Here is a 22336-nt window from a genome sequence, read left to right as displayed (position 1 = left end):
GGTGAAAGGGGAAGACTGATAGTGGGGAAGAGTGTGGGAGCGTGAAGAGAAAAGACTGGAACAAGTGAGGCACACAAAGGAAGAAAGGGAACAGAAAACATAGACAGGAGATAAAACTCATGATACTAAACTGTTTTCGTAGCTGAAGATCTGTAAAGCTTTCACAACACTGGTTGGAGCCATGTCAACTAGGGAAACGGAGAGAGGAGGGAGAAAACTGAGCAGGAGAAAGAGATAAAGGTGGGAGGAGGGTAAGATAATAAGATATGTCGTAAGAGGTAGAATGATAGTGAGGCAAGATAGGGAGGGAGAAAAAGGGAGGCAAATAAGGGGAGGGGTTGCGAAGCTAGATAGAGACAAGATAAACAAATCTCGGGCCACATAAATCATGCTTCTAATTTACCTCTTGAAAAAGGAACAGCAGAGCAGAGCATCAGGCAAACAAGCCCGGGAGTTCTGTGCGCGTGCTAAAAGAAGAAAAAAAAAGCACCAGAAGTGGTGCGTGCGCGATGGCAAAAGTATAAGCAGACTGGTGAGTGGTGTGCGACGTGCGCGCACCATGACGAGAGAGGAAAGCCAGATGGCGACTCTGCTCTTCATTGTGCGCGTAACCGCACGCTCCATGCCAGCCAAAAAACTGTGGTAGGACTTTTAAAAGCTCACTTACTAAATGTCTCGCAGAGTAGCGCAAGCGCTGTGTTGTGTCCCAAGGGTTGACTTTAGACCACAGGACACAGTAGTAAGGTCACAGGCCTTTATTCGTGGATACAACGAGCCACCGCTCCCCTCAGCAGAGAAGAGAGGTACCATCTGACTCTTCTTGGAACTGGCACCACAGAACACCATGACAACACATGAAGGTTCAGTATGGAACCATAAACAAGCATAAGTAAGCAGAACACGCTGGCTCAGGCGAGACCTAAAAACGTAAATTGCACGGTATCTCAACCTAATGTAAACTTCTTTTGACTTGTACTTATGTTGGTTGCCTATTTACTTACTTGTATACCATTGCGCCACCTCCTCTGTGTCTATAAAACGTATTTTTTGTTGCCAAATTTCGTCCTGAATTTTGACCTTCTGTCCTGAATTTTTGTCCTGAATTTTGACCCTTTGTCCTGAATTTTTACATTCACCGTCCTGAATTTGCACCCATGCCACTTGGTCACCCTAGAGACAACTGAGTCAGAAACAATATAAGATATATAGGACCTGATTATGAGGCAGTCGTTTTTTTCCAAAATGAGCCTTGGCTCCTGTTTATGCATGTTTCGAAATTATGAGTGCTGTGTTATTTCTAAGCATGGGCTGAAAATTCGTTCCGCTCGCGGAATTTGCAGATTTTCCGCGATTTCGCGATCCGCGAATCTCGTGAAATCGTGGTAAAATTCGCGAATCAGCAGGGACGAATTTTCAGCCAAGCACTTACAGGGTTACAGCAGCAGGTGCAAAAGTTGAAGCTAATTTTTTGTAACCTTTTACAAAAGGGTTACAAAGAAATTAACTTCAACTTGGGCACCTGCTGCTGTAAGCCTGTAAGTGCTTCCTGGCGCCTCGTTTCCTACTTGCAACTATTCTCTGACCCTGCTCTGACCCTTGAAGCAGGGTCAGAGAATAGTTACAAGAAGGCAATGAGGCGCCTGTCACGAAAATTAAACCTCAACAGGAAGCACTGACAGATATAAAAACAAGCATTTGCAATGCAATAGGTCTCGCATTAGGAAAGTTTGAGCTATTTTTTATGTATGTGTTGGTTTTGAAACTAGCTAAATTAATAGCTTTGTCATTTACAATGCCAATAGTTATAACTTTCGCAAAAATGACACCTATAGCATTTGTAATGCAACATGTTTTGTATTTACGTGACTTAGCTGTATTGATATTACAAATTACAATGGCTTTTAATTTTTTTAAATAATTAATACTTAAATAAAAGTGATTTTAATTTATAATGGCAATAGCTTGAACTTTTGTAAATAACTTTTGTGAAGATTATGTTCAGTGTATTTTATTGTGACGAAAATCCAAGAACAGAAGTGAAATATTAACATCTTTTTGTGACATTTGTAATAAAGTTTGAAACATTGTGAGAACATATTTGAACCAGTTGTTGTTGAATGGTTGCGCAGATTGATGCTGGGGTGGCGCTGAGTGGTGCTGTGGTGATGCTGAGTGGTGCTGTGGTGGTGCTGAGTGATACTGGGATGGTGCTGAGTGATGCTGGGGTGGTGCTGAGTGGTGCTGTGGTGGTGCTGAGTGATGCTGTGGTGGTGCTGAGTGATGCTGTGGTGGCGCCGAGTGGTGCTGTGGTGGTGCTGATTGGTGCTGTGGTGGTGCTGAGTGGTGCTGTGGTGGTGCTGAGTGATAATGTGGTGGCGCTGAGTGATGCTGTGGTGGCGCTGAGTGATGCTGTGGTAGCGCTGAGTGGTGCTGTGGTGGTGCTGAGTGATAATGTGGTGGTGCTGAGTGATAATGTGGTGGTGCTGAGTGATGCTGGGGTAGCGCTGAGTGATGATGTGGTGATGCAGAGGGCATAAAGGCACAAAAAGCAGTCTACCAAAGGGCAGAAGGGCAGAAAAACAAGGGAAAAACGAGTCTAACAGAGGGCAGAAGGGCACAAAAGAACAGTCTAACAGAGGACAGAAGGGCAGAAAAACAAGGGAAAAACGAGTCTAACAGAGGGCAGAAGGGCACAAAAAACGAGTCTAACAGGGCAGAAAGGCACAAAAACGAGCCTAACAGAGGGCAGAAGGGCACAAAAAACGAATCTAACAGAGGGCAGAAGGGCACAAAAACAAGGGAATAACAGAGGGCAGAAGGGCACAAAAAACGAGTCTAACAGAGGGCAGAAGGGCACAAAAACAAGGGAAAAATGAGACTAACAGAGGGCAGAAGGGCAAAAAAAACGAGTCTAACAGGGAGCAGAAGGGCAGAAAAACGAGGGAAAAACGAGTCTAACAGAGGGCAGAAGGGCAGAAAAACAAGGGAAAAACGAGTCTAACAGAGGGAAGAAGGGCAAAAAAACAAGTCTAACAGGGGGCAGAATGAATCCCACCCTGCGTGTTTGTCCACGAAGATGCCACCTTTTTGTGCAATACCTCTACTCAACTGGAGTACTTTCTACTGTCTAATCAGTAAGTGCTCCCTCGTTGGCTAAATGTATAGGAGCAGATTTACAATAACTGGCGCATCCCGAGGGATGCGCCAGTCTTTGTGCGCCACAGCTCCGCCACCCATGGTGCGCCGCATTTACAATGCGACGCACCATGTGGCAAAAACAGCACAGATGCGTCACGCATCTGTGCCATAAAAGCAGAGCATTGCTGGAGCTGCATCGCGCTTGCGACACAGCTCCAGCAATGCTCTGGGGGGCCCTATCTCCCCAATGCTGTATCAAGCCTTGCGTCTGCTTCAAGCAGGCGCAGGGTTTTGACGCCGCCATGGCCTACTAAATCTTGTAGGTTTCACTCAGCCACTTTTAGGTGGCGTTCCTGCGCAGGAACGCCCTCCCCTGCGCCGGAACGCCTCCGGATGGCGCAGGGCTTTACAACGTGACGCATCTCTCAGCACCATGGCGCATCTTTTGTGCTGCCGCTGCGTCACAAAAGGTCTCGGTAGAGGGTGGCAATGGTGAACCAGAGGGTGGCAGTGATGAACCAAAGGGTGACAGTGATGAACCAGAGGGTGGCTGGGGTGAACCAGAGGGTGACAGTGCTGAACCAGACGGTGGCAGTGCTGAATCAGAGGGTGGCAGGGGTGAACCAGAGGATGGCAGTGATGAACCCGATGGAGGCAGGGGTGAACCAGAGGGTGGCAGTGGTGAACCAGAGGGTGTCATGGGTGAACCAGAGGGTGGCAGTGGTGAACCAGAGAGTGTGCAGTGGTGAACCAGAGGGTGGCAGTGCTGAACCAGAGGGTGGCAGTGCTGAACCAGAGGGTGGCAGTGGTGAACCAGAGGTGTTGTGATGAACCAGAGGGTGGCAGTCGTGAACCAGAGGGTGGCAGTGGTGAACCAGAGGGTGACAGTGCTGTACCAGAGGGTGGCAGGGGTGAACCAGAGGGTGCTGTGATATCTTATCCTTTGTTAACAAGTGCCATAGGTTGTAATGCACTTATGAAACAACAGACATGATATCTGTTACATTTATGACGGAGTATCATACCCACCAAACTCTAACAAAGCCCTTAATCATTAAAAAACATGACAAAAGTCTGAAATGGGCTTGTGAAAATAACGTGGATGCAGATTATGTACGGGACAGCAACTGACTGAATAAGTAAGTTGTATGTGTTTACTGAAGGCCTTAATAGGTGTAACCATTCTTAGCTTAGGTGATAAGTTCCATGTGACAGTGGGCAGTTACTGAGAAGAATTGTTTCAGAGCAGTGGAGGTCTAAATTTAAGAAGCTCCAAAGAAATTAACTCTAACTTATGCCTCGTCCTTTTAACTTGTAGTAGCTGGGTGTATGTGCAAGGATACTGTTCAGAGATGCTATTCCCAGTTACATGGTATTCCTGGGCATAAATTCACTTTTTCCTATAATTGGGGCCTTAACAGAATGGGGAACTACAAGTTTTGTGGTGTAGTAGCACCAAAAATATACACTAGTGATCCTTTCCGGATTTAGGATGGAACAATGAATTCCATTACCATGCATGCCTTTATAACGCGCTTTCTACAATGCACGTACCAGTACAGCGCACATCTTTGCTACACATGTCGCTAACATGAATGTACATGGGGTACCTTATATGTACCTTTACCATGCATAACATTAACATGCACACCTTTACAACACAATATTTTAAATGCATGTTGCTATTACTTAAAATCATATATGATAAAGTTTTAACATTAATACTCATGTATGAAATAAATATTACCATTCTATAAATGAATATATTATATACTTAGCTATATACTTACCTGTATACTACCTAATAATGCATGGTAAAAAGTTATATGTGGTAAGTGTATATACCTATAATGCGTGGTACTGGTGTGTCTGGAAGTGCATGCATGGTAAAGACTTATGCATGGTAGTGACATGCATGGTTCAGACGCATGCATGTCAACCGCATCGCCGCTAGCGGTTTTCCCGCTGTGCGAGGCGTTTTTAAAAAAGCCGCGTTACATGACGAGCTCAGCTCGTCATGCGCGTACGAGCGTCGCAATTCATGACGAGCTGAGCTCGTCATGAGCGGGGAAGGGGTTAATGATTGCTAGCTAAAGGCTTTGCGTGGTTAAGACTGTGTTGTAATGGTTGTTTCCCATCCTTTCCAGCAAACTCTGATTGATTCCCTCAGTTTCCAGTCTACCTTAGAAATCTCTGAAAATGTGGAAGCCACCTGGGTTTTGGACAGAGTTGAATGGCAGCTAGCACATAGAGTGACTGTTTTATTCCTTATTGTGTTTTTGTATTGTGAAGAGCTACTGGGCTGCCTGTTCTATCAGGTTGTGTCAGGCACGCTGTCTGAGTACACGCCACTCCTGACACAGGACTACATTAAGGACTGGTTGAAATTAGAAATGATGGCTCATCACATTCTGTCAAATCAATGAGTGTATTGTTTTCCCGGAGACCGAGTACACCTTGAAGTAAAATTCCCAGAGCAGTGAAATCTTGTGGACAGTTAATGGCATTAAATATTATCTATTAGCTTGCTTTCATTTCATCATTGCTTCCTTCATGCTTTGAAACAGAATGTATTGATAATCTATGGAATAGTTTACAAAAATAAAAATAACCCCAAGGACACACACTCCAGTAGCCTTTTTCCCTTTGCAGCATGTGCAATAAACATCCAATTACTTCACTGGTATTACATTCTGTGACCTGTAGGTTACTCAGTGATCACTGCAGAGGTCACTCAACCACTGGAGCTATTTCAGTTGTTTTGAGACCTGCAGCCTTCCGTTATTACACCTGCACCTCTCACGACTTTTTTATTAGCTGCTTTTTCAGAATTTCTAGATCTTTTCCACACGAAATGCAGCTTGGATGCATCTAAAGTACACATATTGTTTATTGTACTTAACTCCTTAACCGCAGTGCAAATTCCGCCGCAGTGAGGGAGTTCTATTCGGTGGGCAGGGCCGCGTCAGCCAACGGACGTGCGCAGCACTACCTAGGTAGTGCTTGTGACGGCTGTTGGCCGACGCGCGCCGGCAACAATTTAAATTAGTCCTCCAACACAATGGCACACTAAAGCACAAGTCTTCCCTTATAATGCTCCCCACAGACACTCTATAATACCAACGGCCACCTCCCTTCCACTTCAGGTCTTTTTAGTTGGAACACTGGCAGCCTGAGGCCAAGATTTGCTCAAAATCAGACAGAGCATAGCTGAGTGACTATACTCTGTGATGTTGTGCATAAATAGTAGAACATTGTGCGACACCATATTTATAAAGTCACAAACATATGATATAAAAAGTGCACCTGGTGGGGCGCATTTACTAATATTTCACCCAACGTGGTTCAGCAAGACAACTTGCTGCACTGTGTTGCATGACAGGGAGTGAGCAGAAATTCTCCATATCTACAAATATACTGAGCAATTCTTCCCACCCCCCGTCTTGCGCTGGTACACTGTGTGCTGCCTTGCACCAATGAAGGTATCAGTGTACCATATTGAACAGGTGTTTGCATTATGGGAAGGGCTCTTTTTGTGCAAAAAGAGACATTTACCTCCACCAAAAGAATCCTTAGAGGCATACTCATCTTTCTATGTATGCTGCAGAAGGCAGTACACATGTAAAGAGAAAGTAACAAGGAGATATACATATATCTCTCCTCATTGTGCCTCCGTCATGTAGGTATACCATTTTCTGCATTGACCCAGGTTTTCAACTCTTTGCATATCTTGGTTTGCATAAAAATGCATGAGTAGATGCATGGGGATGTAAAAATTATTCTGCGAAATCATTAGTCAAAAGTGGCACGTCCGCTACATATACAGCTAAATGTAAAATACGGTATTCCAGCCCAGATCCAGCCTGCTGCTGGTACTAGGTATATTTGGTCAATACAAACTTTGAACAAGGCCCAGACACCTAAGTGGTATTGTAAAACAGATTTAAGAATGGGCTTTCAAGGGGAAGCATGGGACTTTGGAGGTAACATGTATCTCTCCTGATAAGAACTCTGACAGAGTCAAAATCATGACTGAGAATAGTCTATTCTCTAACTGCTTTTGGGTGACCACCATCTAAATAGTACTCTGGAATAGAGGGCCTAATATCAGAAAAAGATCTCTCTCACATTATTTGAATGGGCCATCTGATGATGATTCAAATGTGGTTACTTATACTCTAGATATGGATTCTAAAAAACAGGGTGACTATGATCCTAATTGGTTTGGACTTAATATGAATAAACTCTGGAGACTTTCAGTTTTTCCTGAGGAAAATAAAGATTCTAAGTTACACACACTAAAATATATGAGTAACCTGGAGAACCATTATTTCATTCCTCTTCATTGTTCCACCAATTGATAACAGATTGGTCCACTATTTCACATGTGGAAGAATACATTTAAGCAGGAACTTGCCACCATTTGGATAAGGTTATAAGAATCGAATTGAAGTCAGAATGTCCTTGGCCCATGTGACATAGTGCTGTCTGCCCTAGTCATTGACTAAGGGAAGGATCCAAAGAACTGGCTAAATAGAGTCTGGTCAACCTGTTAAGATATATTATTGAATACCATGGTGAAGGAAAATTCCTCTCTTGGCATGAACACTCCCATTTTTCGTACTGATGTTGCTATTTTTTGACTTTTTGCTCTGGAACTCTGCGAATCATGTAGACATTGGTTATACTCTTAATTGGAATACTTATTATATCCAAAAGTTTACCTGTAGATTCATGGTATATGGTCCCAAGTGTACCCATGTCTGTAAGTTAAATGTCACTATTGGACTGCAGCATCTTTTGTACCACTCACTACAGTGACAGTGCAAAGATGACTGCAGGTCTACCACTGTAGCCTGTCTGTGCAGTTTTTAAACTGAACATTCGACCTGTTGAAATAGCCTATTTTGACAGGCCGAGACCCTCATTTTAACTATTAAGAAATCAAGTCTAAGTAAGCCTTAATGCCCATAAGGTGGGGTGGATGGTATTTAAAATTAGGACATGTAAGAGTTTCATGTTAAACATGTCCTTGGATTGACAATGCCCAAAAACCACTTACACTGTTGCAGGGTTAATGGCTTCATTGGAAAGCACTGGGATACAATATTACATGTAATAATGTTATCTTTGTCTAGGAAACAGATACAAACCTTGTTCTGGACGTCTTAAAATATTTCTAACAGGATAAATTCACTGGTAAGGTCTGATTTGTAATACATTGTTAAAAAACTGGACTTTTAGAAAGTCACATTGCTCTGTCTATCTGTCTAAAGCCACTAGAGGCCCATTTGCATGGACCTCGAACTGTCACCCAGAGGCTGAATAGCCCCCTTGGTGAGGAGTGAATTATTTTACAATGGGCTGGCACAAAGGACTTGGGGAAGTCTTCTGTTCTCTGACAGTAGGACTGTCTAGACTGTGACCAGGAACTTAATTAACTACTTAGTCACAAGAAACTTTTAGCTGCCATCTGGGCAAGTCTCTCATATGTCCACCTAGTCGGACAGGCACCAGACCCAGTGAGAGAGGTACTGCTCTCAGAACTGGTTTGAAGTGACCATAGAGGTGTGGTCACTCATCGCTCATATCCCTGGCCACACCTCTAGTGTGGGTACAGGAGCTCTGCACAAGGGAAGAAATACTCTGCCATGTTAGCTTTAGTGAGAGAGGGACACTGTTGGACTGTTTATAGTTGAGCACACAGGAACTGTTGAAAAAGTGGGTAGGGTTACCCCTGGGAATGTTTTCACTATTGGGTAGGGAGGGATATGGACGCACCCTGACCCACAGGTTAGTGCCAGGTATAAATATAACACTCCTTGGCACCCTCCTTAGAATACAACTGGACCTATGGAAGACAGAAGGAGGACTACACCTGATACTGAGACATATGAGGAGACCTGAAATGCTGGACCTGACCCAACTTGCACCCAAGGCACACAAATGGACTTTAAGGTTCAGTTGGCAGACCTCCTGTGCAGCTGTAGGGACACAAACAGCTGCTAGAAGCCCTTTTCCTGATGAGCCCAGCTGACCAGTTCCAATTGATCCTGCCCTGGACGTGCTGCTGGCTTTTTCTGGAGTAAGTTTTGACCCTCAAGTATGAATATTAAAAATAGGCTTTCTATCTTGTACTTTTATGATTATTTTGTATCTGATCGAATAAAGGATTTGACTATAACTATGACCCTCAAGTATTGTTCCTGAGTGCCTGAAACCTTGAGTGTACCAAAGTTTACTCCTCTTTACATCTTAAAAAACCTAAGACATAGAACGTTTTAGCTTTAAAGGCCTCTGAAACACTAGGACAAACCATCTAAGCCGATGAAGATGTCCTTCTGCTGGTCCAAAGATTCAGGTTGCACCAGCTCAGAGCTTTTCTGCAGCAGTAAATCTGTTTCAACGGGACGACACAGAGAGCCTATCCAGCCTGTGGAGCCTTCTTTGGCTACAGATTTCAGCCTTGCTTAGCTGGAGGAACCCAAGGTCTAAAAAGTGACTTAATCCAAATGTATCTGGCTGGTGAGACACCTTTGTTGGGTGTGAATTTTGAATTACTTCCGCTCTGTACTTTCCTGTCAAAAGTCAATGGCTTCATCTGGACCTCAGCTGTCGGCTATCCAGTCTTATGGAGCTCTTCTGGGCCACTACCTGCTACCTTACACCGCTGAGGATTTTTTACTTCCATTTCAGAGACTATGGGGCCGATTACGATGGCAGGCGGTCCGCCACCGCCGGGCCGGTGTGGCCTTCCGCCGGTCTGGCGGGTGTAGTTTTGTCAACCACGGCCGCGAATCTCCGACTGCCACATTACGATGGGCAGACATAGCCCAATTTACGTCCGCTGTGTAAAATCCAGTTCCGCCAGTAGTTTAGTACCGCGACAAGGGCGGACGTAGCCAATAGCGAGAGACCACCAAGCGGAATGATGTGAGACCAATTACAATGCCTCAAATAGGTCATCGGACCGCAACATAGAAACCACCCATCGAAACACAGCGGAAGCAACACAGCGGAGCGAAACAGGAATCCGAGAGTGCTCCAAGCGGTCGCTACCGCAATGGATCCTGCCCTACAGACCCTACCGCTGCTGTTCCTGATCCACCATCAACAAAGACGGCGCCGCCGTGCACAACGCCGCAGGTACATCAATGATACACATCTGCACACAACATCAACACACAACACCTGACCTACAAATGTCTTCCTGTCCACTCCAGACCTCCTGACGAGCACAGGACCATATTTACCAGTGTCATTGCAAGGCTCGGCTAGTCATGAACACACTGCTATGCACCCGTACCATCCATCAACAAAGAAAGCACCGCCAACTCCCTGTCACGTCACCGCAGCGGTGAGGACACGGGAAAACATCTACACAACCCAGTAGGCATGGCCAGCTCCACACATGCGCAGTGTCAGTGAGGGTGTACGGATTGAGTGGGACCTGGGCCCAAAGTAAATAGCGTGCCCCCATTGATAGCATCAATCATTTCCTCATACAATCACAGGAACTACCATCACAACCTGCACCACATACAAATTTGTGCCCATCTGACAATCATGGAAAGTGATGTCTGCAACCAGGTCATAGGTGTAATATGGCAAACCAACACCTGTATTGACTTGCTACACTGGTGCCCCTGGTGTCATCTACCCTCCCTGATAGTGGCAAGGTGAGTGTCAGGGACCAAAGCCCACCAGCATACAGGTGCCCCTGGTGTCAGCCCCCCTCCCTGATAGTGGCAAGGTGAGTGTCAGGGACCAAAGCCCACCAGCATACAGGTGCCCTGGTGTCAGCCCCCCTCCCTGATAGTGGCATGGTGAGTGTCAGGGACCAAAGCCCACCATCATACAGGTGCCCCTGGTGTCAGCCTCCCTCCCTGATAGTGGCAAGGTGAGTGTGAGGGACCAAAGCCCACCAGCATACAGGTACCTCTAGTGCCCCCCCCTCCCTGATAGTGGCAAGGTGAGTGTCAGGGACCAAAGCCCACCAGCATACAGGTGCCCCTGGTGTCAGCCCCCCTCCCTGATAGTGGCAAGGTGAGTGTCAGGGACCAAAGCCCACCAGCATACAGGTGCCACACAGGTGCCCCTGGTGTCATCCCCCTCTCTGATAGTGGCAAGGTGAGTGTCAGGGACCAAAGCCCACCAGCATACAGGTGCCACCCAGATAATCGTGGCTGAACCACATGACAGGCAGCGTCAGCAGTAATTATCAATACACCAAACAATCCATGTGCAAATTAAGTCAACATTGTGTGGATCAGACACACAGCACTGTGCAAAAGCACATATTGACATGTGACCATCACAAATACATGAATTCCAATCGATGTGCCTGATGTGTCAGCAAATCTAGTGGATACAATACACTGACAGCACTGCATGCCCAGTAAGCAGTCTGGCAACAAAAAACAAAACACAATCACACATCTCTGATTGCCTCAGCATGTGGATACACAATACAAGTCATCACACTATACACATCACAACACACACGGCCAGTGCAACTGTAGTTCTTCATACACACATACAGCAGTGACCACAACCACACCATAACAACAAAGCAAAACACAGATGCATACAAATTGACCAGAGCAATGAGCTGTAGAAAGACATGCACTGCACATGTGCAACCATGCCTGCAAGCAGGTACCTTACAATGACACCCATATGCATGTTAAAGTGTCCTGAGTGGCACATAGGACCAGTACACCCAGCAGTTACTCACAGCAACACGCCACACCATGAAGTGCCGGTGAGGGTCTCACATTGTGAAGGCATGGGGTGGAACACATGTGACTGAAGTGGTGTACAAATCAGGATTGCACAGATGATGATTGTACATCCAAAAACACACCAACCAGTCATGCACAAAGTGCACACATCATAGCCACACATAGGGGATGCCATGAATGCACACTGAAAACACTTCATCAGCAAAGGAAACCAGACAAGTCACAGCAAGGCAAGTGAAAACTCCACCAACAGGTCAGTCTGGCTGAGTAGGACAGCACAAGTAGCTCACAATTACATGACACATGTCCCTCAACAACAATACACAACTCACACTTTGCTGTCACACACTAAGCACACTCTCAACTGACAGCAAACACATGAATGTGTCCACAAGCACTGGTCAAGTCAAGTCAAGTCAAATAACTTTATTCGGTTGTTACAACTAACAACCATAAAAGCATATTACATTATACATACTTTGACTCTTAATTACAAAAGAAGGAAAAAAGTTTTATATACGCATAAAGCAGTAAAGTTACACATATACCAACTCGTAATTACATTAAAAAACAACATTAGTCATAGAGATTACAGGCAGAACACGTTCACGGGATTTCAGGCAAATTTTAAAAATAAAATTTGATTATAGATTAAAAATATATCTGACTATCAATAGCTCTATTATCCTTCCATACTTTTCCTAAACTTAAGAGCTAGTTTTAAAAAGCTACATACAAATAATGTACAATCGCAACTTAATAACTGAAGGTAATAAAGTGCTGGTCTAATTTGCGTGAAGTTCAGTTTTTTGAGGCAAGGTTTTAGAAATTGCCTCCATGGGATAAAATAAAAAGGGCAGATAAAAAGAAAGTGTGCCAGGTCTTGCGGAGACTTTTTGTCGCAGCCGCAAGCCGGCATCACTTGATTCCGGTGGGTCCCCCTAGGCACCGCCAGTAGTAAATGAAATAAATCCATACGGAACCTTGTCAACAGGAAGCGATCATAACTTGACATAGGCCATGAAAGGTACGGTTCCATGTGTAAAGATGTTTTGAAAAGCACATGTTTCCGTACACTTCCTTTCAATAATTCACTATCTTCCCTGGCTGAGTACCTAGACATAACAAAAACCTTCTTTACCGTAATAACATCCAATTTTGTAATGGACTCAGGTTTTAGAAAAAGTTCGGGGCGTCCCAGGTTATGAAAGGAGCTGCTGAGGTACTTTATCCATGGTACTTGTAGCCTGTTTTCCCACGTTAACGCTTCCCTCAGTATAAGCTGAGTGAGTGGTACTTCGCTGTTTAACCAGCAGTTTAGCCAACACAATAAAGGATTCACTGCTATCTTGTCGCTTAGGTGTGACATGCCCAGCTCTTCGTGTACAGAGAAGTTGGCTGTTCCCCTGGGTACCCTCAATATCTGTTTAAAAAAGTGATTTTCTACCACCTCCAGAGCACCTATTGGGACATAGCCCCATAACTCGCTGCCATAACATGCGATGGCAACACTCTTGGCCTGGTATAGTTGAAGCAATGCAGCCACAGGACTATTGCCCATTTTTCTTGCAAAGTCAAGTATTGCAGCATTTGTCCGGGTTACATCTCCCTTTTTCTTCAAAACCGCAGGGCCCCAATTCAGTTGGTGGTCGAACAGGACTCCAAGGTAAGAGAATGTTTTTGTTGTTGGGATTGTTTCCCCATTGACGTTTAAGTGGTTTGGCTTTTTATTACCTTGGCCTACCTTCATTACAAAAGATTTGGAGTTATTTATACTCAGGTCCCGAGTTTTCATAAAAGCATGGAAGGAATTTAGCAATGTTTGAAGGCCAATTGCAGTCCTGGATAAAAGGACTGCGTCATCCGCATAAAGCAGAACTGGCAGTCCCTTCCGTCCAACGTAAGGATAGTCTGCACCTGTATTTAAAAGATATTCCTCCAAATCATTTCTATATAAATTAAAAAGAAACGGAGCTAAAATACAACCTTGTCTGACGCCCCGCTGCACACCAAAATCTCTTGTCACTTTTAGATCTTGTGTGTAGCGGACGTTTGCTCTCGTGTCAGAGTGCATATCTGCTAAAAGGTTAATTAAATTCTGCTCTACACCAATTTTTGCCATGGCGCCCCAGAGCCTTCCTCGGCTTACACAGTCGAAAGCCGATGATAGGTCCATGAACGCCATGTGAATTGTACCTTGTCGGGCCATACTATATTTCCCTATTATCATGTACAAATTCAGGCACTGGGTGATCGTTGAGTGACCGGGCCTAAAGCCATATTGAATTGGGGATATTATTTTATTTTCGTCTGCCCATTCTGTTAGCCTGTTTAATATTACTCCCCCCACTACTTTGGCCACCGAATTTATTAATGATATTGGTCTGTAGCAGAGGGGGCTATCACGTGCACCCTTCTTGAAGACGGGTACAATGGTAGACTCCCCCCACGACTTTGGGCAGCCGGAAACCACAGCCGCATGAAGTACAGCTGTGAGGACAGGCGCCCATAGCGATATTCGAGATTTAAAAAGATCCGGTGGAATACCATCCGGACCTGGGGCCTTATTACTTGTCAGCCCTTCAATTCCTTTTACGACCTCACTTACTGAGAAGAGCAGAAGATTTTCCCTGGATATAACCGGGCTGTGTTTTGCCTGACACTCATTGCATTTAAAAATTGAACTAAAATGATTAACCCACTCTTCTTCTGGGATATTTGTGCCAATGGTAGAGTTGTTTGGGAGACCAAATAAAGGTTTATTTATAATTTCCCAGAACTTAGCGCTATTGCCTAAAGTTTTGGGATCTAAAAGAATCTCCCATACACTTTTCTTTACCTCTTTCTTTCGTGTAGCAAGAGTCTTTTTGTGCCTAGCGCGCATGGTCTTAATAAGTGTCGGGTCTCTAGGTTTGACTTTCCATGCCAACTTAAGGTTTCGGCTAGACTTGGAACATACGTTATCAAACCATTTTGGCGTGTTACTGGTATTCCCTTTAGTTGGCGCCAATAGCAATGCTCCTATTGTTGATACCACACCCTCAAACGCTGTCAAGATTTGTTGAGGTGTTGAAACTGATGACATGCATAAAGAGAGTTCAGGGCTACACTGTTTATTAATAGAGGTATACAGGTCTTCGCTATTCACCATGGTCCATTTTAGGCGGCGTTTACCATTTATACATTTTATGGTCCCACGGTCTACGCGTGGATTTCGCTGTTCGAAGATTCCCCCTCCCATTTTAATACAAACAGGGTTATGGTCGCTGTATATGCTCATTTGTATGGAAAAATCCTGAACTATATTAGCTAAATTTGCTGACAATAATATGTGATCAATGTACGATCCATTCGCATGACCCTTGTATGTGGGCGTTGAAAAGAGAGTACTTCCCGCTACGGTGGTCATGGCTGCAATCAGATTGTTTTCATTCAATAGCGCGTTTAGTTGTGTTCCGCGCCATGAATGATCAAAATGGAAGCCTTTCAAGCTATTACATCCTACTTGATCAATAGCAATTTCTCCAGGGGTTTCCACATGGACGAGTATTAAAATCACCTACAGTCACCATTTGTCGTGACAAACTCCTCGCATTATCTCTCAAGAAAACATCTAAAGATAGGATGTTACAGTCTCCATTCTGTTTCACTGCATTATAAAAATTAATCAGGGCAAGAGTTGTTTTTCCCCTCTTTAACTCTAAAACCTGAATGTTTCTATTTCCCGAATCGTGCATGACTTTATGACATTTAAATGACAGGTTGACATAAATCGCCAGTCCCCCCTTTGCTCTTCCACTGGTTGATGGTTCAGCCGGGATAAAAAAACTTTGATACCCCTCAATGTGTACATTTGTCTCAAGCATCCAAGTTTCTTGAAGGCAGATCACTGCATACTGTTTGACAAATAACAACCAAGTAATATCTGAGGCTTTATCAGCCAGCCCTGCAATATTCCAGGATACTATAGTCGCACTACAGGATGTTTGTGTGGCCAAAATCTTGCTATCTGGAACTATATTGTTCTTTTCAAATAAGGTAACATGCGATGACTCGGAACATCTTAAGGCCTGATCTTCTATAATATTATATATTTGATCATCTTGCTTTGGAGTAGGGCTATAATCATTTGTGGGATTTATGTGTTCATATGTCTGGGTTGGTGTTACCTCTAAGGCAGTTAAAAGGCCCGTTGCCTCAGCTGTGAAGATGTTTATTTCAGGATATTCAGCCAGAGGCGGTCCATGTAACACATTTAAAGTTTCCTCCACTCCTAAATCTATATAGTCAATATGATCAAACTGGGATATTGTTCCAGGTAGTCATTCTACCCCTTCCAGACATCCCTGACCATAGAGAGCATCGAACCTGTTTGAAATTGGAACATTATATTGGTTGTTAAAGTAATTTGGGTACTGGAACTTGTGTTGGTATAAGTGATTTGGTCCTATTTGCCTCTCTGGTCTACTCCCCCAATCATTTACAGGGGCACCCATACCCCATCCATTTGTCTTTTCTTGCCACTCTTGTCTTGTGTGGTTAGAGAGTGCTTTGGGATATGATAAACTTCGATGTTTTCCATTGAAGAATTCTAGGGTGAGTGGGACAATAGTACCACTCCTTCGTTGGGGGGGTAGTATATTGGACAGGACATTGGGAAGTACAGCCGAATTAGAAAAATTTAAAACTATGCAATCCCCTTTAAATTTTTTGGGATTATGCCCTATCCATGGTACCCTTCTAGCCGACTTAACCTCTCTAGCTAATTGTTGTTTTCCCCAGGGAGCCATCTGCATATTACCAGAAAGCCAATGCAGGGCCTTACTTGTCAAGGATGTAGGGGATTCTATTTGGTCAGAAGTCAGGGGGGGTACGTTTGCTAAGACCAACACTAAAGGAGAAGCTTCTTCTATAAAATGTGGGGGTTATTTTTCTACACATAGTATAGGAGTTTGGAGTGGTCTATGTGCAGATTCATTACCTGTCTCTGGCTGACTATGTACAATTATTGATATATGTTCAGGGGGGACATTTGATACCTCGCTTTCTTTTCCTTCTACCCTATTCACGTTGAAATCTTTGTTTATGTTAACTAAGTTGGTCACCGTGATTGTTATGTTTGCCACTTCATCCGCTAACTTACTCCGTGTCCCACCCAATTTCTTCACTTCGGTAGTTAGTTTATCTAATTTGGCCACCAGTGGTTTAATGATGGCCTTAATCTTACAGTCAAACATGTCCGCTATTCTGTTAAATAGATCTTCATACATATTTTGTTTTCCGCCCTCTTCCTCATACTCCCTATTTTTTCCCCTTGTTTTCACTGGTGAAGTAGTCCTTTTTCTCCCTGGTCGAGACCCTCCACGATTTGACTGATTTTTTCTGCAGGTTCTAACCGCCCGAGTAGCAGGCATGGAAATGGGAGGTTTTTCTATAATTGTGTCAGTTTGCGAGTCTACATGTATAGGGGAATCCTCTACTGTAGCGCTAACCTGAATCTCAGGATCGTTATCGTCATCAATTTCTGGGCCAGTCTCTGCGAGCACATTGTGGTTATGGGTCATGCTATTGCTTAACTCAGAGTCTGGGATTTCATTTTCAGCAGTCTGGGATGGTATATCCACCCATGGGGAATTAGGTTGTGGACTTAAGGGGTGAAGGATATGCGTTTGACTCAAACCCAGTGACTGTCTTCTTTCACTATTGATTTTAGATACTACTTGAACCAGGTAGTTATCCATAGTATTGGGTGCTATTGCGAGTATCCTTTTTGGCATGCTATGAGATATTTGTTATGCACAGTTTATAAATCAAACAGTAGTAATGAGCAGTGTGTAACGTTTACACTAGATAATATTGCTCGAAACATCACTATCCATGCACAAATTATCTTACTTGGACGAAAGTTCCTTGGCAACGGCACGGACAGTATATCGTGCCCAGTCCAGTCTTGTTCTGTCTCGGACTGTCTTAGACTGTCCGCCCTTTGTCCGGGCTCCGTCCGGCGTCCCGCTAAGCATCCCGCTAAGCGTTGAGGGCGTGTCTAAATAGGAGGAGCAGGGGGCGGGAAGAGACTCCAGGTGCGCTTCCTTGGTCGTGCGCGGAACCCTGGGTCTCGCAGTCCCAGCCCCTGTGTTGTCAGCAGCAAAGCACACGTCCAGTCCCTCCAAGAGGCAGGCTCCCAAACGGCAAAAAGAGCAGGTCCAGAATCAAAGGTCAGCTAACAGCTGCGAGCGGCTCCCGCGAAGCGGGGGCCACGAGCTGTTTGTAGGCTCAGGAGCAGGGAGGAGCAGGGGGCGGGAAGAGACTCCAGGTGCGCTTCCTTGGTCGTGCGCGGAACCCTGGGTCTCGCAGTCCCGGCCCCTGTGTTGTCAGCAGCAAAGCACACGTCCAGTCCCTCCAAGAGGCAGGCTCCCAAACGGCAACAAGAGCAGGTCCAGAATCAAAGGTCAGCTAAAAGCTGCGAGCGGCACTGCAAGGACACACTGCCCAACATCAAAATCATACATCTGCAAACAACTACAGGCATTTGTCAGCCCAAATAAACAAACAGGCAATGCATACCAGGATCATACATGTATCTATTTTGCACTTTAAGTGCCACATACACATCAACAACACTGACAAGGACAGGCCAAGCACACTGTCTGACTACTCAAGTGAGCACATACAAATATACCCAATGTGAGTATGCAGACAGGCCTACCCAAGATTACAACACACACACTACTGTTCACACATCCAAACCCATCACACAGATAACACCACCATGGTCACCCCGAAAATTACACTGTGTGTAGAATGCACCTTGGTTGTGGCATAGTCTCCTAACATCACATGTGTACAATTGAAGGAATCTCAGGGTGATATGATGAGTGTAAGAGTACATCAACATAAACAAGCATAATTGCACTCCCAAGCCACATAGTTGATCCTAACTAAAGTGAGTGTTATGTCAGTCAAACTGTTACAAACTTAACCTATGAAATATCAATGTGGAAGTGCCATGCAGAGCATGTTGCACATTGAGCCATACACACCCATAAAACTGTTTAGTTCAGCAAGTGCACCAATGAAGTGTACAACAGGATTAACACTTTTTATTGCAAAATAACATGATAGCCATCATATTGCAAACAAAGGAAATGACATTGTCCAGTCCATAGTTCAAACAATGCACATATGTGCATGTGAATGTACGCAGTGAATGTGCCACACAGTGCACTGACATGTGAATCCAAATGCTACAGTGATACCAGAGCTCAGTCCAGGCAAAGCGGGGGACAGATGGGAATGTGGGGAGCTTTTTGCATCAGACCTGCCTGTCTTCTGGACTTTGAGGTGGCAGAGTGTCCAGCCCAGTGGTAGGACCTGAGCTAGGTGACTGAGGACCAGCAGAGGCAGGGGCAGTAGTGGCTGTGCTATGCAGAGGGCTTTATGGCCCGGGTGGCATGGTGGCACGTGGAGGCATGCATAAGCTGCCGTGAAACAGGGTGAGTGAAGGAGAATGTGGAGGGCTGACTCTACACTTCTTAGGGATGCGATATTTCAGAAATGTCTTGGGCTGACTGGGAAGTGATGTGTGCACAACAGATATACCCTCTGACAAAGGTGTCACAGGTGCAGGCGTCTGTCCCCGTGGGGATTTGATGGATTTCGTTTTAGCCTTAGTGTTGGTCTGACTTTTGCTCCCCATCCCCTGTAGTTCTGTTGCTCCACAAACATTGCTCTCCTGACTACGCTTCACAGGGGTGTTGGTTGGAGTGGAGGTTTGTGGTGAGGGTGCCTTAGGGACCTGTTGTTGCTTTGCCTTCCCTGGCACCTGCACCACAGCAGGAATGGCAACTTACTTTGTGTCTTTATCAGCAATTTTCTGGATGGGAGGGTCCTGTGCTGGGTGTGATGGCTTGGAACGTGAGTTAGAGGCCTGCTTCTTTGCCTGATGCCTCAGAGTCTCACCTGAAGCGCTTGTTTCTTTGCCTCCCTCTCTGCCTGGGTACAGTTTAGGGGCTGGTGTTTGTGGTCTGCCACACTTGGGGTGGTGCTGTTGTGGGCTGCGTCGCACCAACTTGGGGCCTGAGGGGTCTCGTGTCTACACTCCCCACAGGTGTTGCCACTGGCAGGGTGCTTGTTGAAGGTACAAGAGCGGGACTTTGAGGCCGGGACAGCTGAATGGCAGCAGTCACGGTTGAGGACAAACCCTGGAGAGTCCTGTGTAGCCCACCCACGTCCGAATGAATACCCTCCATGAATGCCAGAACTTGTCCCAACTTCTTGTCCTGATCCTGGTATGCATTTAGTAGAGCTGTCTGCCCCACACACAACTACCACAAGAGGTCTAGTGATCAACACTGAGGGCAGCAGGGGACACTGGGCAGGGGCATCAGTGCCTGGGGTGAATGCGACTCTACCCTTGACAGCCCTGTGTGCACGGAATGCACTAGTGGTAGTAGGCGTGATGGTGGGCACTGGATGATGTGTTGTGGATGTGAATTCTGCATTGTCACTCTCTGTGGCCACCATTACTACGGACTGTCCACTGGAGTCATCGGATATAGATGTTGGGCTCTCTGGGCGCGATTCCTCATGGACACTCCTGTCCCCCTCTGAGGTGCTGGACACCTCCGTGTCTGTGACCTCATGTGAAAGATGCTTGCCAGATGCTTCAGCGCTGGTGTCCGTCTCATTGCCTCCTGTGCACTCAGTAGATTCTGCAATGTACAGAGACATAGGTTTAGTACAGTCCAGAGACACAAAGAACATATGCATGTACAACACCAAAGTACATAATGACAATACCATGTTGCACAAAACCCTGTGCAGTGTGCGTTTGGAACAACAATGGTAGGTACAGAGGCAGATGCAAAAATGCATTGTTGAGAGCAAGGTCCCATATGATGTACACACAGGCAAACATCTGCGCCGTGCTCCCTATGAACCCAACATGGACATCCCTGTAGGCAAACCCACGTGCCTGTGGTCCCTGTCATATATGCTGTCACTGTAAGGAGACAACACTAATACTTGGAATTGCTTCTTACATTCTACCAGAGCTAATGATGCATCTCAAATTGTGCAAGGAATAACAAAAACCTTTGCACGTTGTTGACAGAAGTGTAGGTCACACCATTTCAAAGTGCTGCAAGGGACAGATCGTGAATTGCACACTTACATGTTGCACACTGCTGTAGACTGCCTGCTGCTGTTGTTAACACCCACAATGCACAACATGTCATTATCGCACATGTCATGACGCAACATCAAGTGCCATTGTACCTTAAACATGTGGATTCACATCCATGGAAGTAACATGACTCCTGTACTCCACACATCGGCTACTGAGTAGTAATCTTGTCGGAATTGACACATCAACTACAACAGAAGTGGCTGGCAGATGCCATTCATGCAGTCAGTCAGTCACACATGAAGTCAGCCTTCTCAGAATACTCTCCACAGATATCCTGCTGATGGTCCCTCAGTCGTCCATACAGTTCTGGCTGTGTCACAGCCAAGATGCGGGACATAATTGGATTTAGGGTCCGTCGCACCAGCCTGCCTGTGCGAGGTGCCAGCCCCAACGTCATCTCTCCCACAGTCTTGCTGAGACGAGAGATGTCGTCCCACCTCTTATGGCAGTGTGTGTGCCGTCTGTTGGATACACCGTGGGCCCAGACCATCCGTGCAATGTCCTTCCATGTTTGACCATCAACTGCAGGCATGGGAGACAAGAAAAGGAAGTATCAGACACAATGTGTGTCAATACATGAGAACGGAAATGCATGCTGCACTAAAAATCAACATCCTCATCAGAGGACATACAGCATTACGCCATCACTACATACATATGTACGTATGATGCAGGACACAGGACATGGCCATCACCTACCCCTCACTGCCTCGTGTGTGACGCATTTCTTCACATATTCAAAGTCATCATGCCCTTTTCACAAAGTCCTGTATTGTGCAATACTCAGTCCTATGATGGCTCTATGGGTAATGGGTATGAGGAGTAGCAAATTACAGAACTGGGTAACAGTCATGCATGGGACTGTTGAACATGCTGCCCACCTAAACCTCGTGCCCCATAGCATTTCACAAGACACATCATCCACTGGCCCAATACAGTCCACATATGTACATCTGCTAGTGAGTTTGTCACGTGTGAGTGGGCAATTACATCACATGGTACAGACAGAGTAACTCCTGACTTGGACTGAATCTAAGCAAGATTTCCCCGTGTGCCAGCTTTGTAAAATGCAAGGCACTCCCTTCCCTCTGCCCTGTCAGCTATGTTGCCTAATGAGGCTACAAACATCATTTACATTACATTGCATTACATGGCAGTGTGACCCAGATTTACAATAGCTAATCTCACAACAACATATTCATTGCTGTAGTGCACGAATGGCAGAAGAGGTGTCCAAATTACCTCCTCAGCACATGTGTGCCAGTGC

The sequence above is a fragment of the Lissotriton helveticus genome, chromosome 5_1 (assembly GCF_964261635.1).
Source record: "Lissotriton helveticus chromosome 5_1, aLisHel1.1, whole genome shotgun sequence".
Lineage (NCBI taxonomy): Eukaryota > Metazoa > Chordata > Amphibia > Caudata > Salamandridae > Lissotriton > Lissotriton helveticus.
Note: the sequence above shows the minus strand (reverse complement) of the source record.